This window comes from Phocoena phocoena, chromosome X (genome assembly GCF_963924675.1).
Source record: "Phocoena phocoena chromosome X, mPhoPho1.1, whole genome shotgun sequence".
Classification (NCBI taxonomy): Eukaryota; Metazoa; Chordata; class Mammalia; order Artiodactyla; family Phocoenidae; genus Phocoena; species Phocoena phocoena.
In genome coordinates this window covers 24364285-24379559 of record NC_089240.1, presented here as the reverse complement: position 1 = coordinate 24379559, position 15275 = coordinate 24364285, and positions in this window count along the sequence as shown.

The following is a 15275-nucleotide window of genomic DNA, read 5'->3' as shown; positions in this document are numbered from 1 at the left end:
AGAATATCAAAGACATCTTAAATTTCATTTAGTAGACTTATTGTTAACATTAAAACTGATAGTTATTTTGCAATTACACACATAACTACACACACATATATACATATATGTATATATAACATATATGTACATACAACTACACACAAATATATATACATGTATGTATATATAGCATATATATGTACACACACAGTTGAACTATGCAAAATTGCTGCTCTTCTGTAACTATTGATCTCTAAATGTGTTACTTTAAGATAGCTCAGCCTTTATGTATATCTATGAAGAAGAAGAGGAAGGGAAAGAAAACACCTGTGCAGATAGGTCAGCTAAGATGAGGACTGAGAACTGACCACTGGTTTTAGAGATATTAGAGGTCTCTGGTGAACTTGACAGATAATTTTTTCTTGGAGTAGTGGAGTTATAAAATCAAATGAATTCGTCTTAAGAGAAAATTGGAGGAGAGGTAAGTACAGTGAGCACAGGCAACTTATTTGGAGAAGTTTTGCCACCAAAGAGAGCATAGAAATGGGGTAGTAGCTACTCTGGGAAAGAGGATCAGGGAAACATTTTTATGAGATGAGAGATAATACAGCATGTTTGTAGGCTGATTAGAATGATCTGGTAAAGAGAGGAAAAACTGATGATGTAGGCTAGATTGAAGATAGTTTCTGGAAAAATGTTTTTGAGGAGGTGAGAGGTATGCTTGAAACTGGCCATTTCTGACAGATGTGGGATTCCTCTGAGAGGCCACGGCTGCTGGATTTCCCATCGAGCTGGCTGAGACAACTCTCACAACTGCACTGAGGCTCTTATTCAATTCTCCCTCCTCCTTCCACTTGCAGAGGTGTCAAATCTGCACTGAGGTCTGAAAGTCTTTCCTAGACTTCTCTTGCTCAGTCACACTTGATCTTTCACATGCAATTATCCAAAAGATCTTATGCACTTCAGATCTTGTCTTGACATGTGCTTCTTGGAGAGCCCAGATTGACTCACCTTTTGGAGTTATCTTCAATAGTGCTTCTTGAAATAGCCATTAGATACAAATTTTCCCAATTCTTCTACAGAAATTACATATGCTTTCTTTTACATTAGTTTGGTAAATTACATTTCTCTAGCAAATTATCTATTTCATTCCAAATTTTGAATTTATTTTTGTGTAGTTGAGCAAAATAGCCTCTTATGATTCTTTTAATTTCCTTGCTTGTTTATTTATTTGTGCTTTCCCCCCTTTTCTTGATTTGGCTAACTCAGGGTTATCTATTTAATTATTCTTAATAAAGAGAGAGTTTTTAAAAATCGAAGTATAGTTGATTTATACTATTATGTTAGTTTCAGTATACAGCAAAGTGATTAAGTTGTATATATATATATATTTTTTCAGATTCTTTTCCATTATAGGTTGTTACAATATATTGAATATAGTTCCCTGTGCTATACAGTAAATCTTTGTTGTATATATATTTTATATATAGTAGTGTGTGTATGTTAATCTCATACTCCTATTTTATCCGTCCCCCCTGCCTTTCCTTTTAGGTTAACAAGTTTATTTTCTAGGTCTGTGAGTTTGTTTCTGTTTTGTAAATAAATTCATTTGTATTATTTTTTAGATTCCACATATAGAGTGATATCATATAATATTTGTCTTTCTCTGTCTGACAATTCACTTAGTATGATGTGCTCTAGGTCCATCCATTTTGCTGCAAAGGGCAATATTTCATTTTTTATGGCTGAGTAATATTCCATTGTGTATATTTATCACATCTTCTTTATCCATTCATCTGTTGTTGGACACTTAGGTTGCTTCCATGTCTTGGCTATTGTAAATAGTGCTGCTGTGATCATCAGGGTGCATGTCTCTTTTCAAATTATAGTTTTCATCTTTTCTGGTTATATTCCCAGAGGTGGGATTGCTGGATCATATGGTAGTTCTATTTTTAGGTTTTTTTAAAAAATTAATTAATTAATTAATTAATTTTTGGCTGAGTTGGGTCTCTGTTGCTGTGCGCGGGCTTTCTCTAGTTGCGGCGAGTAGGGGCTATTCTTTGTTGGGGTGCATGGGCTTCTCATTGCTGTGGCTTCTCTTGTTGCGGAGCATGGGCTCTAGGTGGGCAGGCTTCAGTAGTTGTGGCACGTGGGCTCAGTAGTTGTGGCTCACGGGCTCTAGAGCACAGACTCAGTAGTTGTGGCACATGGGCTTAGTTGCTCCGTGGCATGTGGGATCTTTCTGGGCCAGGACTCAAACCTGTGTCCCCTGCATTGGCAGGTGGATTCTTAACCACTGTGCCACCACGGAAGCCCTATTTTTAGTTTGTTAAGGAACCTCCATACTGTTTTCCATAGGGGCTCCGCCAATTTACATTCCCATCAACTGTGTAGGAGGGTCCCATTTTCTCCACACCCTCTCCAGCATTTATTGTTTGTTGACTTTTCGATGATGGCTATTCTGACGATGTGATACCTCACTGTAGTTTTGGTTTGCATTTCTCTAATAATTAGCAATGTTGAGCATCTTTTCATGTGCCTGTTGGCCATCTGTATGTCTTCTTTGGCAAAATGTCCATTTAGGTCTTCTGCCCATTTTTTGATTAGATTGTTTGTTTTTTTGATATTCAGTTGTATAAGTTGTCTGTATATTTTGGTAATTAACCCCTTGTCAGTCACATAGTTTGCAAACTTTTGCCCAGTCCATAGGTTGTCTTTTTGTCTTGTTTATGGTTTCCTTTTTTCCTTTGCTGTGCAAAAACTTTTTAAGTTTGATTAGGTCCCATTTATTTATTTTTGCTTTTATTTCTTTTGCCTTGGGAGACTGATCTAAGGAAACATTGCTACAATTTATGTCAGAGAATGTTTTGCCTATGTTCTTTTCTAGGAGTTTTAGGGTGCCATGCATTATATTTAGGTCTTTAAGCCATTTTGAGTTTATTTTTGTGTATTGTCTGAGGGAATGTTCTAACTTCACTGATTTACATGTGGCTGTCCAGCTTTCCCAACACCACTTGCTGAAGAGACTGTCTTTTCTCCATTGTATATTCTTGCTTCCTTTGTCAAAGATTAAATGACCGTAGATGTGTGAGTTTATTTCTGGGCTCTCTATTCTGTTTCATTGATCTATATGTCTCTTTCTGTGCCAGTACCATGCTGTTTTGATTACTGTAGTTTTGTAGTATTGTCTGAAGTCTGGGAGGGTAATGCCTCCAGCTTTGTTCTTTTTCCTCAGGATTGCTTTGACAATTCTGGATCTTTTATGGTTCCATATAAATTTTAGGATTATATGTTCTAGTTCTGTGAAAAATGTCATAGGTGATTTTTATTTTATTTTATTTATTTATTTTATTTAAGTATAGTTGATTTACAACATTGTGCCAATCTCTGCTGTATATTAAAGTGACTCAGATATACACATATATACATTCTTCATCATGGGTGATTTGATAGGAATCACATTAAATTTCTAGATTTCTTTGAGTAGTGTGGCCATTTTAACAATATTAATTCTTCCAATCCAAGAGCATGTGATATCTTCCCATTTCTTTGAATCATCTTCAATTTCCAATAAAGTGAGAGTTTTGAATTTTTAATGCTTCAACATCTGCTTTTATTTTTAATAAATTTATTTATTTATTTTTTGCTGCATTGGGTCTTTGTTGCTGCCCGCAGACTTTCTCTAGTTGTGGTGAGTGGGAGCTACTCTTCATTGTACTATGCAGGCTTCTCGTTGCGGTGGCTTCTCTTGTTGTGGAGCACAGGCTCTAGGCTCATGGGCTTCAGTAGTTGTGGCATGCGGGCTCAGTAGTTGTGGCTTGCGGGCTCTAGAGCACAGGCTCAGTAGTTGTAGCACACGGGCTTAGTTGCTCTGCGGCACATGGGGTCTTCCTGGACCAGGGCTCGAACCCGTGTCCCCTGCATTGGCAAGTGACTCTTAACCACTGTGCCACCAGGGAAGCCCCACCATCTGCTTTTGTCCTTATTTTCTTTTTCTTATTCTTCCTATTCCCTTCTTTTGTTTGTTGTGATTTCTTTCTCATATGTTAAGCAAGATACATCAAATATTTAAATTATTTATTTGTATTCCTTCCAGTTATATCCCATGAGTCTTGATACATAATTTTTAATGATTGTCTTTTAGATACTTTGCAATATTATTTAGTATTTCCTCTTTGACTCAACTAGTATATGAAAGTATTTCAAAACTTTTGGTAGATAAGAGCTTTTTCTTTTTTGGTTTTGCTGTTAACATTTAGATGTATTCTCATCAGAAAATGTTATATTTGTTCTCTTTCTACATTTTGCAGTTTGTTGACATTTTCTTTGTGACTAACGTTATTTTTTAATAAATTTTTCTTTGGAGTATAGTTGATTTACAATGTTGTGTCCATTTCTGCTGTACAGCAAAGTGAATCAGCCATACATATACATATATCCACTCTCTTCTAGACTCCATTCCCATGTAGGTCAATACAGAGCACCAAATAGAGTTTCCTGTGCTATACAGTAGGTTCTTTTTAGTTATATTTTATATATAATAGTGTGCGTATGTCAATCCCAATCTCCCAATTTATTCCCCGCCCTTTTCCCCTTGGTAACCATAAGTTTGTTTTCTACAGTGACTAAAATACTATCGATTTTTAAGAATATTTTAAGATTTTCAAGAATGGGTATTTGAAAAGAACTTGTATTCTGTTCTTTAGTAGTACAGTATTTGGTTCACTTTATACTATATTTTAAAAATATTTTATTTTCATATACTGTTTCCTTAGAGATTTTTTGATCTTTTTGATCTTTTATGGCCCAAGAAATGTAAATTATTATCTCCCATCACCAGTGTTATTCTGTCTCTTTTTTCTTTTATGATTGTAGTATTTGCCTTATGGGTGTTTTTGCTGTTATCTGATGTATAGGTATTTATAAGTATTACAACTTCATTGTGAATTTTACCATTTATTTTTATAAAATGGCTTTCTTTGTCTCCTTTAAAACTTATGACCTAAATTCCATTTAAACTAATATATTAAGAATAGTATCCTGATTCCTTTTTTATTTTCATTTATTTATATAACTTTGCCATCCATTTATTAGTTAGGTAGTTTTGTGGAGCCTCAGTTGAACAGATCAATTAAACATAATTATTGGTTTATCTTGCATTATCATCACTGATTCATGCTTGGCCTTCATTTGTTGGTTGGTTTATTACAGAATAAATACCCAGGAACCCACTACCCAATCCAATCCAAGAAGAGATCCTTAAAATTAGCTTATTATTCATAAACTCCTTCTCTATTGCATTCCCCTGCTTCCATCACTCCCCTCCTACCCTCAGGTATCCACTATCCTGAACTTGGTATTTATTATACTCTTACTTTAAACATAATAGTTTAAATATATATTATTTAGTTTTGATTATTTTTGAACTTTTAAAAATGAATGTTAGGCTTTTGAGCTGGTGGATACAGGGAGACATGAACAAATCGTCAGCCATTGTTAACAATCTACCTATGGTAGGTCATGTGGAATGTGAACATAAGGTTCACTGAGGTACTGTGTTAGAATAATGGATTCAGAGTCAGCCTGAATTATTTAAACTCTTTCATGTTGGAAGATGTAGAGGTTCACTCAGGTAAACTTTGTTAATGGAGTATTATTATAAACATTTTGGGTCAAGAAAGGAGGAAGTAGTGGCAACATCTGCTTAGACATACTGGTAAATAATTGGAAGATAATTCTGGATAAGACAAATCACTAGTGACTATACTATGTTGTTTTCCCTTCTCTAGTTCTCTGACACTTTTGTGATTCAGCTATTGTCTCCTTGTTACTGTCAATCAACTGTTTATAGTTTGGAGTGATACTCGGATGAACTCCAATATTCACCAAGTATAGTGGGGACTAATATTAAGTGGAGTCTTTGTGCCTTGTCACTGTTGGCTATTGGTAAATTATTAGGTGACTATTACTGAGTCAGATCTTCATCACTAATTCAGCTCAGCTTAGAGGGCCTTTTGAATAGATATTTATGTGTGGGGGGATGACATTTGGATGACACTAACCAATGTTAATTTTCTTCTCCACCTTTCCCCTAACTCTTCAACATTTTTCTGCTCCCATTGAGTCTACTGAGTTTAGTGAGGCATTTGATTATTTGCTCCAGGGAAGGTAGGATACAAAAGATCTCAGAAACAACAAAAGAATCAATTGAGTTCCTAGATAAGTTTTTAAAACTCTTTAATATATGTGGGGTTTTAAAGGCACAGACTTTTTTTTAACTTGAGGTATAGTTGACATACAATATTATATTAGTTTTAGTGTATAACAAAGTGATTTGACACCTGTATACATTGCAAAATGATCACCACAATAAGTCTAATTATCATCTGTCACCATACAAAGTTAATACAATATTATTGACTATATTCCCCGTGCTTTACTTTATAGCTCCATGACTTATTATATAACAGGAAGTCTGTACTTCCTGATTCCCTTCTCTCATTTCGCCCCTACCCCCTTCCCTCTGCCAACCACTAATTATTTTCTGTATCTGTGAGTCTAGGTTTTGTTTTGTTTGTTTGCTTGTTTTTTAGATTTCATATTAATGAAATCATGCAGTATTTGTCTTTTTCTGTCTGATTTATATCAGTAAGCTTGATACCAAGGCATGGACTCTTGATTTTTAAAACCTGAGTTTTTTGAAAGAGAAACATGAGGATTTTGTTGTTTTGTTTTGCTTTGTTTTACATCCAGAAGCTTGGCATCAGACAACAAAAGCTAGGGACCCAAATAAATAAGGGCTTACATTTATTTTAGCATCATGGATAAGAGCAAAGATGAAAGAGCCAGGTTACTTCATCCTTAGGAAGACGCCTGGGATCCAGAGGGGGAAGGATTAGTGAGGGTATAAATATTTTGAGGGAAAGATTGGTGGGGCACCAGATAAAATGTACCTTCACTAGTAGGAGGCAGAACCGGCATTTGCAGACTGTACCCCTAGTTCTTGTTCCCCTCCTCATGGTTACACACCTATAGCAGCTAGTCAAGTATTTGATCAGTCCTAGGAGGACATCCTCCTTTTTAAAGGTCCAGAAACCATTAAATGTCCAGGAAAGTTTTAGCATGGAGCCTAGAACATCCAGAGGAGCCCTTCTCCTATTTGTATTGGGAGGTGCTGAGGGAAACCAATATTAACCAATATTGCTTTCCTGAGATGACAGGAGAGTGGTGAAACTCTTTAACAAGTGAAAACAAGAGTGAATTTGTATGGGATAAGCTTTAGTTTATTATAGGTGCCTTTCTAACAATCAGAACCACCATGTGACCCTTAGCCTAATACTCATGCCTGCAGATCCTAGGTTTCCTCAAATATAATATATAATGTATAGTGTATATAACAGTGCTTACTTTCAATTTTAGGTTATATTTGAAATACATAGAACTAGTCCAGATATAAGGAAGGGATTGTATCAGCCAGTCATTTTTTTTTAACATCTTTATTGGAGTATAATTGCTTTACAATGGTGTGTTAGTTTCTGCTTTATAACAAAGTGAATCAGCTATACATATACATATATCCCCATATCCCCTCCCTCTTGCGTCTCCCTCCCACCCTGCCTATCCCACCCCTCTAGGTGGTCACAAAGCACAAAGCTGATCTCCCTGTGCTATGCGTCTGCTTCCCACTAGCTATTTTACATTTGGTAATGTATATACGTCCATGCCACTCTCTCACTTGGTCCCAGCTTACCCTTCCCCCTCCTTGTGTCCTCAAGTCCATTCTCTAGTAGGTCTGCATCTTTATTTCTGTCCTGCCCCTAGGTTCTTCATGACCATTTTTTTTTTTAGATTCTATATATATATGTTAGCATATGGTATTTGTTTTTCTCTTTCTGACTTACTTCACTCTGTATGACAGACTCTAGGTCCATCCACCTCACTACCAGCCAATCATTTTTAACTCACTGACTCTTCTTTGCTGCTTGTGTGTAACTTGCTAGAGGCACTTTACTTCACTTTTTAAAATAAATACATCTTAAAATTTGTACATTCTTTGTACCTAGATTATTTTTAACTGTTCAAGTCACAAAATTGGGCGCTGGCTAGTTTTTTAATGAAGGCTTTGCTGGTAAAACACAATCTCCAGCTGCCTTCTACATTTGCTTGGACAATTGCCCCCCCCCCCCCCCCCCGCTACCGCAAGGAATTGGTACTTGATGATTCAATATATGAAATTGGAAATACTGACAAAACTTTCGCAACATGAATGTTTTAATAGAGATATATAAGGTATACCAGTGTGTTCAATTAAAATATATTAAGTTTCCATTTATGAGAGAATTGGTAGCAGCAAAAAAATCTCTTTTCCATGAATTCTATTAATAGAGCACAAAACATTCCACATCCCCTACCCCCCATGGGCTGTTTTACTCCAGGTATTCATCGAAATAGGCTGTTAAATTGGGCACAACTTAAACAAAAGTTTAAGTAAAGTCTTCAGCTTCACACACACTGGAGGTTTAATTTTTTAAAGAAATGTTTAAAAAATCTTAAAATATAGTACTGTCTATGAAAAAATGAATCAGTTGATCTGAGCAAGAAATGGAAATTTTATTCTAGCCAAATTGAGGATTATAACCTGGAAACAGCTGCTCAGAAAGCTCTGAGAACTGTTCCACTGGTTGGGGGTCAATGCACAGTTATATCAGTTTTGAGACAGAGGGCTGAACCTTAAATGATGTGTTATTGACAGTTTATGCAATCTATTGAGTAGTGGATTGTGGGTCATCATGGTCCATTACAAGATTAAGAAGGAATGTTATCTTTAAGGAGTTGTCTTATTGATGCTTGGAGAATGTTGCTCTTTCCCGTTGAGATGGGGGAGGATTGGTCAATGCATAATGCAGATACACAATGCACAGTGCCGGGAGAGAGGAGGCCAAAGGGCAGAGAACATACTTTTTTATTTTTAAATTTTTCATGTCTTGCTATAAAATATGAATTTATTTCACACTACTAATCCATATAATAAAATATAATGACATTTTAATGTTATAGTACATTCTTAATAATCACCCAGAGAATACTTAAAAAAAAATAACTGACGTGGGGAAGCAAAACTTGCCACCACAAAATGTCTCTTTGGCATGAGGATTTTTTGCAGCTGAAAACAATCAATGTCCAAAAGACTCAGGAGGAAGCTTTGACCTTCCCCCTAAACTGCCTAATGAATTTAGTTAGAGGACCTGTTCCAGAAAAGAGTTATCATCATAGATATTTGAAAAGAATATGGGCTAGTTGAGGTGCAGGAAACCTAGCAGGGCCTGGAGATCAGAGTCCACTCTGTGTCCCATTGTCTCTGCAGGGCCCAGCAAATACTTGTTTACCAAACATTTGCTTTTCCATCTCCATGTCAATTTCCTTCCTCCTCTTTCAAGTCCCAAACCACTATTCCCAACATCTTCTGTCTTTAGCTGAAGATGGTATTTAAGGTGAGGGCTTCAGCCATTTTGGCGAGTCACTCAGTGCTCCTGGGTCTGATGACGAAAACTCGGCCTCCGTGCACAGGGGCCAAATCGAATCTCAGAGACAGAGTTTTGGGTGAAGTACAAAAGAATAGCTTTACTGCGTTGCCAGGCAAATGGGGACACAGCAGGCTCCTGCCCTGAAAAACTATGTGTCCTAACCAGGGAGGATTTGATGGGGAGTTTTATAGCAATGGTTCAAGGATGGGGTTGCTGACAAGATTAGGTTGTGTGCAGAGGCTGCACCTCTAATCTAGTCTCAGGTAATCTTGGTGAGCTTCTCTGATTCCTTTAATTTAGCCCCAGGCTGTCTTTCTCTGGTATGAAGAATGCTGACATCTTAAAGAGCTTAAAGACACTGTTCTGTGTATCCCTTGAGGTGGAACCAGGGCCCTGCCCCAAGGCTGCACTATTGTTTTTTGGCTGCCCCTCCCTTGTCCCTGCTCCTCCTCCTTTCCCTGATTAGCAACTGTTTGAATCTGCCCTTAGGAACTCAGGGAAGGTCATGGAGGCTGGAGTCAAGAAATGCGGGACAGAAAGGCTTCCGTGCCCAGGAGCCCCACGGGGTCCTGCTTGGTTTCAGGTCTCTCCCATGTATACATGTTATTAAACTTTTGTGTGATTTTCTCCAGTTAATCTGTATCATGTCAATTTAATTCTTAGGCCAGCCTGAAGAACCCAGAAGGGCAGAGGAAAATGTTTTCCTCCTGTCACTGACATACATTACAGTGTGCCCTAGGCATAATTCGGGCTTCAGTTGAATTCTTTTTTCTTAAAATACCTTATAAACTCATAATTCTTGAATGTCCCATCAGGTCAATTCTGTGGGTGAGGGGTGGGGGATGAGTGGGTATAATGAAAGTGAATATTGATAGCATGTGATTGTCCAGAAGACCTAACTGACCATAGAGGCCCTATGGCTGCTTGTTCTGATGACCCCAAGGAGAGGAAGATGAGCAATTTTAGGGCCAAAGAGGAAAGAAAATCAAACAGAGAAAGAATAGGAAAATAATAAAGAGAAAGGGAAGTAAAAAGAGAAAGGGCAAGACTGAAGCCAGTAGGGGAGGAAATAATATGAGAGGGTATGGGGTGTGGGTGGCTGGCGGGATAAGTGACTTAGGAACAAAGGGGAATGAAGTCATAGGAAATTATGATATGAACACTTCATTTCCTCCATCCAGTGCTTTGTCATTCTCACAATAGCTCTTAAAGACAAACAGAGGAACTCTGATTGCCTCATTTTATGGATGAGGCAACTGAGGTCATAGACAAGTCATAAACACAGTACTAGAGTTGAGACTATAAGAGGGAGCAGGAGAATCCTAGATTAGTACTCTGGGAATTACTAATCGTAGATGGATGAGACCTGTTAGTCTGCACACATTAAAGAAAAAAAGTGATATCTGTACATCCTGAAGAAATTCAGACTAAGAAAAAAAAATTACCATAGAGTACAGTATTTCCAAGACCTTACTCTACTGCAATGGGGAAAATTGCTCAACTTGACAAGTTTTGGGGAGCAGTGGAATGTTCTTAGTATGTAGCTTTTACCTGTAAGGGGGCTTATACAAGAAAAGATTATTGGGTGCCTTTTTGTCTCCATTCTCATTGAAGAGGTAAAATATTTTACATGAGCCAATCCAATTGCATATGCTGTGTGGATTGTTTGTGGGGATGCTCTGGTGTTTTTAACTTCCCTGAGGCATTAGAAAGTTTAATGTTTCTGATGAAAAACATTAAGCTGACCATGAAGTTGTAAGAAAAAAGAAGGTAAATATTTCAGAAACTGAACAGCATAACATTTCTTCCCCTACCAAACAGTCTTGTTGAAAATGGTTCATTTGGTCAAATTCATTCCTATCAGGTGCAAATAAATCTAGCACTACTAATTTGGAGCTGATTCAAGTGATAAAAATACTATATATGTTCTAGTTCCAGTTTAGTTATAATAAAATTCTTCAGTAATGCAAGAATGAGGGTCCATTGCATAATACATATAATGTATATAGAGAAAAATATCTAAATGCTTGACAAACATACCATACTTGGAATATATTTAGATGATATATTTAAACCAGTTTTCTCCCCTCACGTGGTAGAATGTTAAAAAGGATGGTCTCTAGAGTTCTAAAATACTTCGTATCACTTTTTTTCAGTAGAATAATTGCAAGACCCAGAGAAGATGGGCTTTGGGGGGCACACTAGTGACCAAGAAAAGACTCTTGCTCTCAGTTTTTTTTTTTTTTTTTTTGCTTTCAATATCTGGCATCAGGATTCTCCTCAAGTATTGTCTTAGAGAAGAGACAGAGGGCAAAGCAACTCAACCTTTAGCCAAATCCATTTTTTCCTCTCTCTCTCCAACTCTCCCTTCTTCTTTTCCTTCCCCCCTCCTTTTTATCCTCTCTCCCCATCTCTTTCAATGACAGCTTTAAGGAAAATATGACACATTTTTGGAAAGGAAAAGCACCCATGTTCTTGGATTTATTTACTTATTAGGGATGACTAGGAAATTTACTTATTTTCTGTAATCATCAGTAACTTTTGAAGATAGTATGAAGATAGTAACAGAGCCTATGTCATGGCGTTTTTGTGAGAATTGAAATATGCAAGTAAAGTTTACAACACCAGGGGCATAGTAAACCTGCAATAAACCTTCACCATTATTATTACTGGGGATAGGCTGTTGTCAATCACTCTATTTATGTTTCTTCAGAGATTTAATTGATCTGCCCTGCTTATAAGCTTCAAAGCATTCCTGCAAAAAGTGCACTATTCTACTTTTCTGTTATGTACAAGTAGTGGAAAATGAAGTTTGAATCTGGAATTAGTGTCAGATGAAAATATGTACTCTGAGTGGTCCCAGGCTGAACTGGCCTCTGTTATCAACATCTCCTTGAGGTCAGATGTTCAGCCTGGAACCCCTAGAACATAGCTGCATCCATGGTGGGCTCAAGAGGGTCTACTCTTGTCTAAGTGGCCACAAGAGGGAGTCAACAATGCTAATGACAACGCTTAATGACCATTGACAAGAAATTGGGAATAGAGTCCTAGGTGTTTTCAATGATAGTATAAGTCTGCAGTACAGCCGAATATCTAGGGGAGAATTTGGGGTCAGCTTCTTTCTGGTAGAATCAAATTAATCCACCCGGAGAAGTATGGCACATTTTGGGCTAGATTTAAATAGATTCTGGACTGAATACTCAGGAGAAACATTCTTCTCACTTCACTTAGATTTCTGTTGGATTTTGGTGAAATTTGGCTCACTGGTATGCTGGATGCATTAAATCAAGGCACTGCACACTGGAATTTATATGCTACAAATAGGTAATTTATCTTCTTTGGAAGCAAAAGTGCATTTAGTTATATGACTCTAATAGTCTTTTTAAAAATGGAACCAGTTTGATAAATTTTTCATCCATGCAAGGGCTCCAATTTCTATTTGAATCCAATTCCAAGTTGTCTAGACATCAGCAACTTAACCCTAGGGCTTAATCCCACCACTTCTTGAAATTCTTGTTGCTGAGGTCAAAAGAATTTAGGAAAGAAAGTGAGTTTTATGAAAAGTCTAATAAAAAGCAGCATTATCTTTACGCTTTAGTAAGCTTCTGTATTTATCTGAAAACTCATATTGTTAAATCATGGGGAAAAGATACTTAAGAAAGTTGCCTGAATTTTGTTTCCTTTATTAGCATTTCTGCCTCTAACCCCCATGCCCAGCCCAAGTTAAATTCATCTTCCTAATCTGGTAGATGAGAAGGACATGATGTGTGTGTTTGTGTGTGTGTGTGTGTGTGTGTGTGTGTGTGTGTGTGTGTGTCTATTTCTCAATTGATAGGTCTTTTTCTCTGCACATTTTCTTTCCCTAACTTCCAATGATTTCCTTCCCCTTATATTTAAAGCAAGTTTTCACAGATAACTAAAAAGCCTCTTGCTATCTTTAGAGATGCTCTCATGCAGCTTTTCTTTTTAGTTAACACAAAAAAATAAATGAGGAGCTATGACTGTGTGATAACCACTATGAAGAAAATAATCTATTAATTCTCCTGGGTTTTAGGGAACATTTTCACTGTATGTGGTAGTGGATGGAGGTAGAGGTGGGGAACTTCATAGGGAAAACACTCAAATAGATCAAAAGATAAAAATAACCTCAGTGTGAAATTATAATATCCTTCTTATCATTTCAGTCAAATTGGAATTCAATTCTCAGTGTGTCTGTGTGGTCTAGGTAATTAATAATGATAAAGAGAGAGACATCTCTCTCAGTGGCAAAACCACTATTTTCCAAGATTTTAGTTCATGTTTGAACTAAAGAATGTAAACGGATATTTATGATAACATAAATACCACTTAATGATCATTATTAAATTCATGCTCACATAATATAATTTATTAAATTTGCAAAATGTTTCATTCAAATCTGTATTTGCATAGCAGATGTATGTTTATTCCAAAAAAAAAGTTTTTGCCCTTTAGTTCAGTTATATAAATATTTTTTTTCATTAAGATTAAATAGAAGGACTGGGGATCAATAAAGAAAATGGTTAATACTTGAAAACATGCCTCTCTTTTTTGGTTCCCTCTCTATTAATTTCAATTTTGAAATGAGCATTTAGAGACACTGATAAAATTGATATTGAATGAGTTCAAATGCTCTTTATACCTTCTCATTTTTTTGTTGCAATGAGTACTAGTTAAAGATGCCTCCAAAGATAGGGATCTGGAAATACTGATTCACCTTTGATATTGCCTGCACACTTTTAGAAATAGCATTCTTTTTTTTTTTTTTTGGTAAAATGTAATCTTTTTATTTGCCTAATAATAGCTTATGAGCTCTTTCTTTCTGCTCAGTACTTAACCATGGTGTCAGGCTAAGCTAAGTCTCACATAGGTCTCGATATAAAAAACATCACATTTTATCACATTATCTTTCCTGGTTGTAGTTCACTGATCCCCTGAAAGTAGTTTAACAGTATTTTCCTGCTCTCCCCCAAATTAAGGTCTCATTTATTCATTGCTTCATTGTGGTTTCTCTTCCCTCAGAAATAACCCCTTAACTTATTATTATCATGTCCCAGCAGATATCAGGGCTTAAATAGGGAAAGCTCACACAGAATCTCACTTCTCAATGCTTATTTCTGTCCCGCAACCTGCGGCTATTGATCTTAGAAAAAGTTGGGTGCTTTTACTGATTTACTTGAAGTGTGATTAGTGTCTCAAACCTTTATCTTATTTAATTTTTCCAAGAAAGTGATGCTTGCAAAATTTGTTTGCCGACGTACAGTTTTGTGTGTGACTTTCATCAGGCATTAGAGGAGCAGTCATTCCCAGCTCCATGCTGTTCACTTGGCTACCTGGGGTAGTTAAATCAGAGAATGTTAAGATGGCAGCAAAGGCCCCTGATTAACCTTCTATTCTGAATGAGCTATTTGAATGTCTTGGGAATGATCTCACCCAAATTCTCTTACTTCACTTCAAATTGCATTTCCTATAAATATCAATGCCCCTCAGTTGTCTTAGTATCCCTAAAAGTTCCTATTAATTCCAAATCCATAGAACAATAGCTCTCAAAGTATGGTCCCTGGACGAGCAGCATCAGTACTGCTAGAAATGCACATTCTCAGGTCCCCTCTCAACCAACTTCCTGGGGGCATGTCCAGCAATTTATATTTTAACAAGCCCTCCATGTTTAGAAATCACTGCTAGGTCTTATGCTTCTTATTACCCACATTGCACAGCATGATATCTACAGAGATGAGGAACTCAATAATA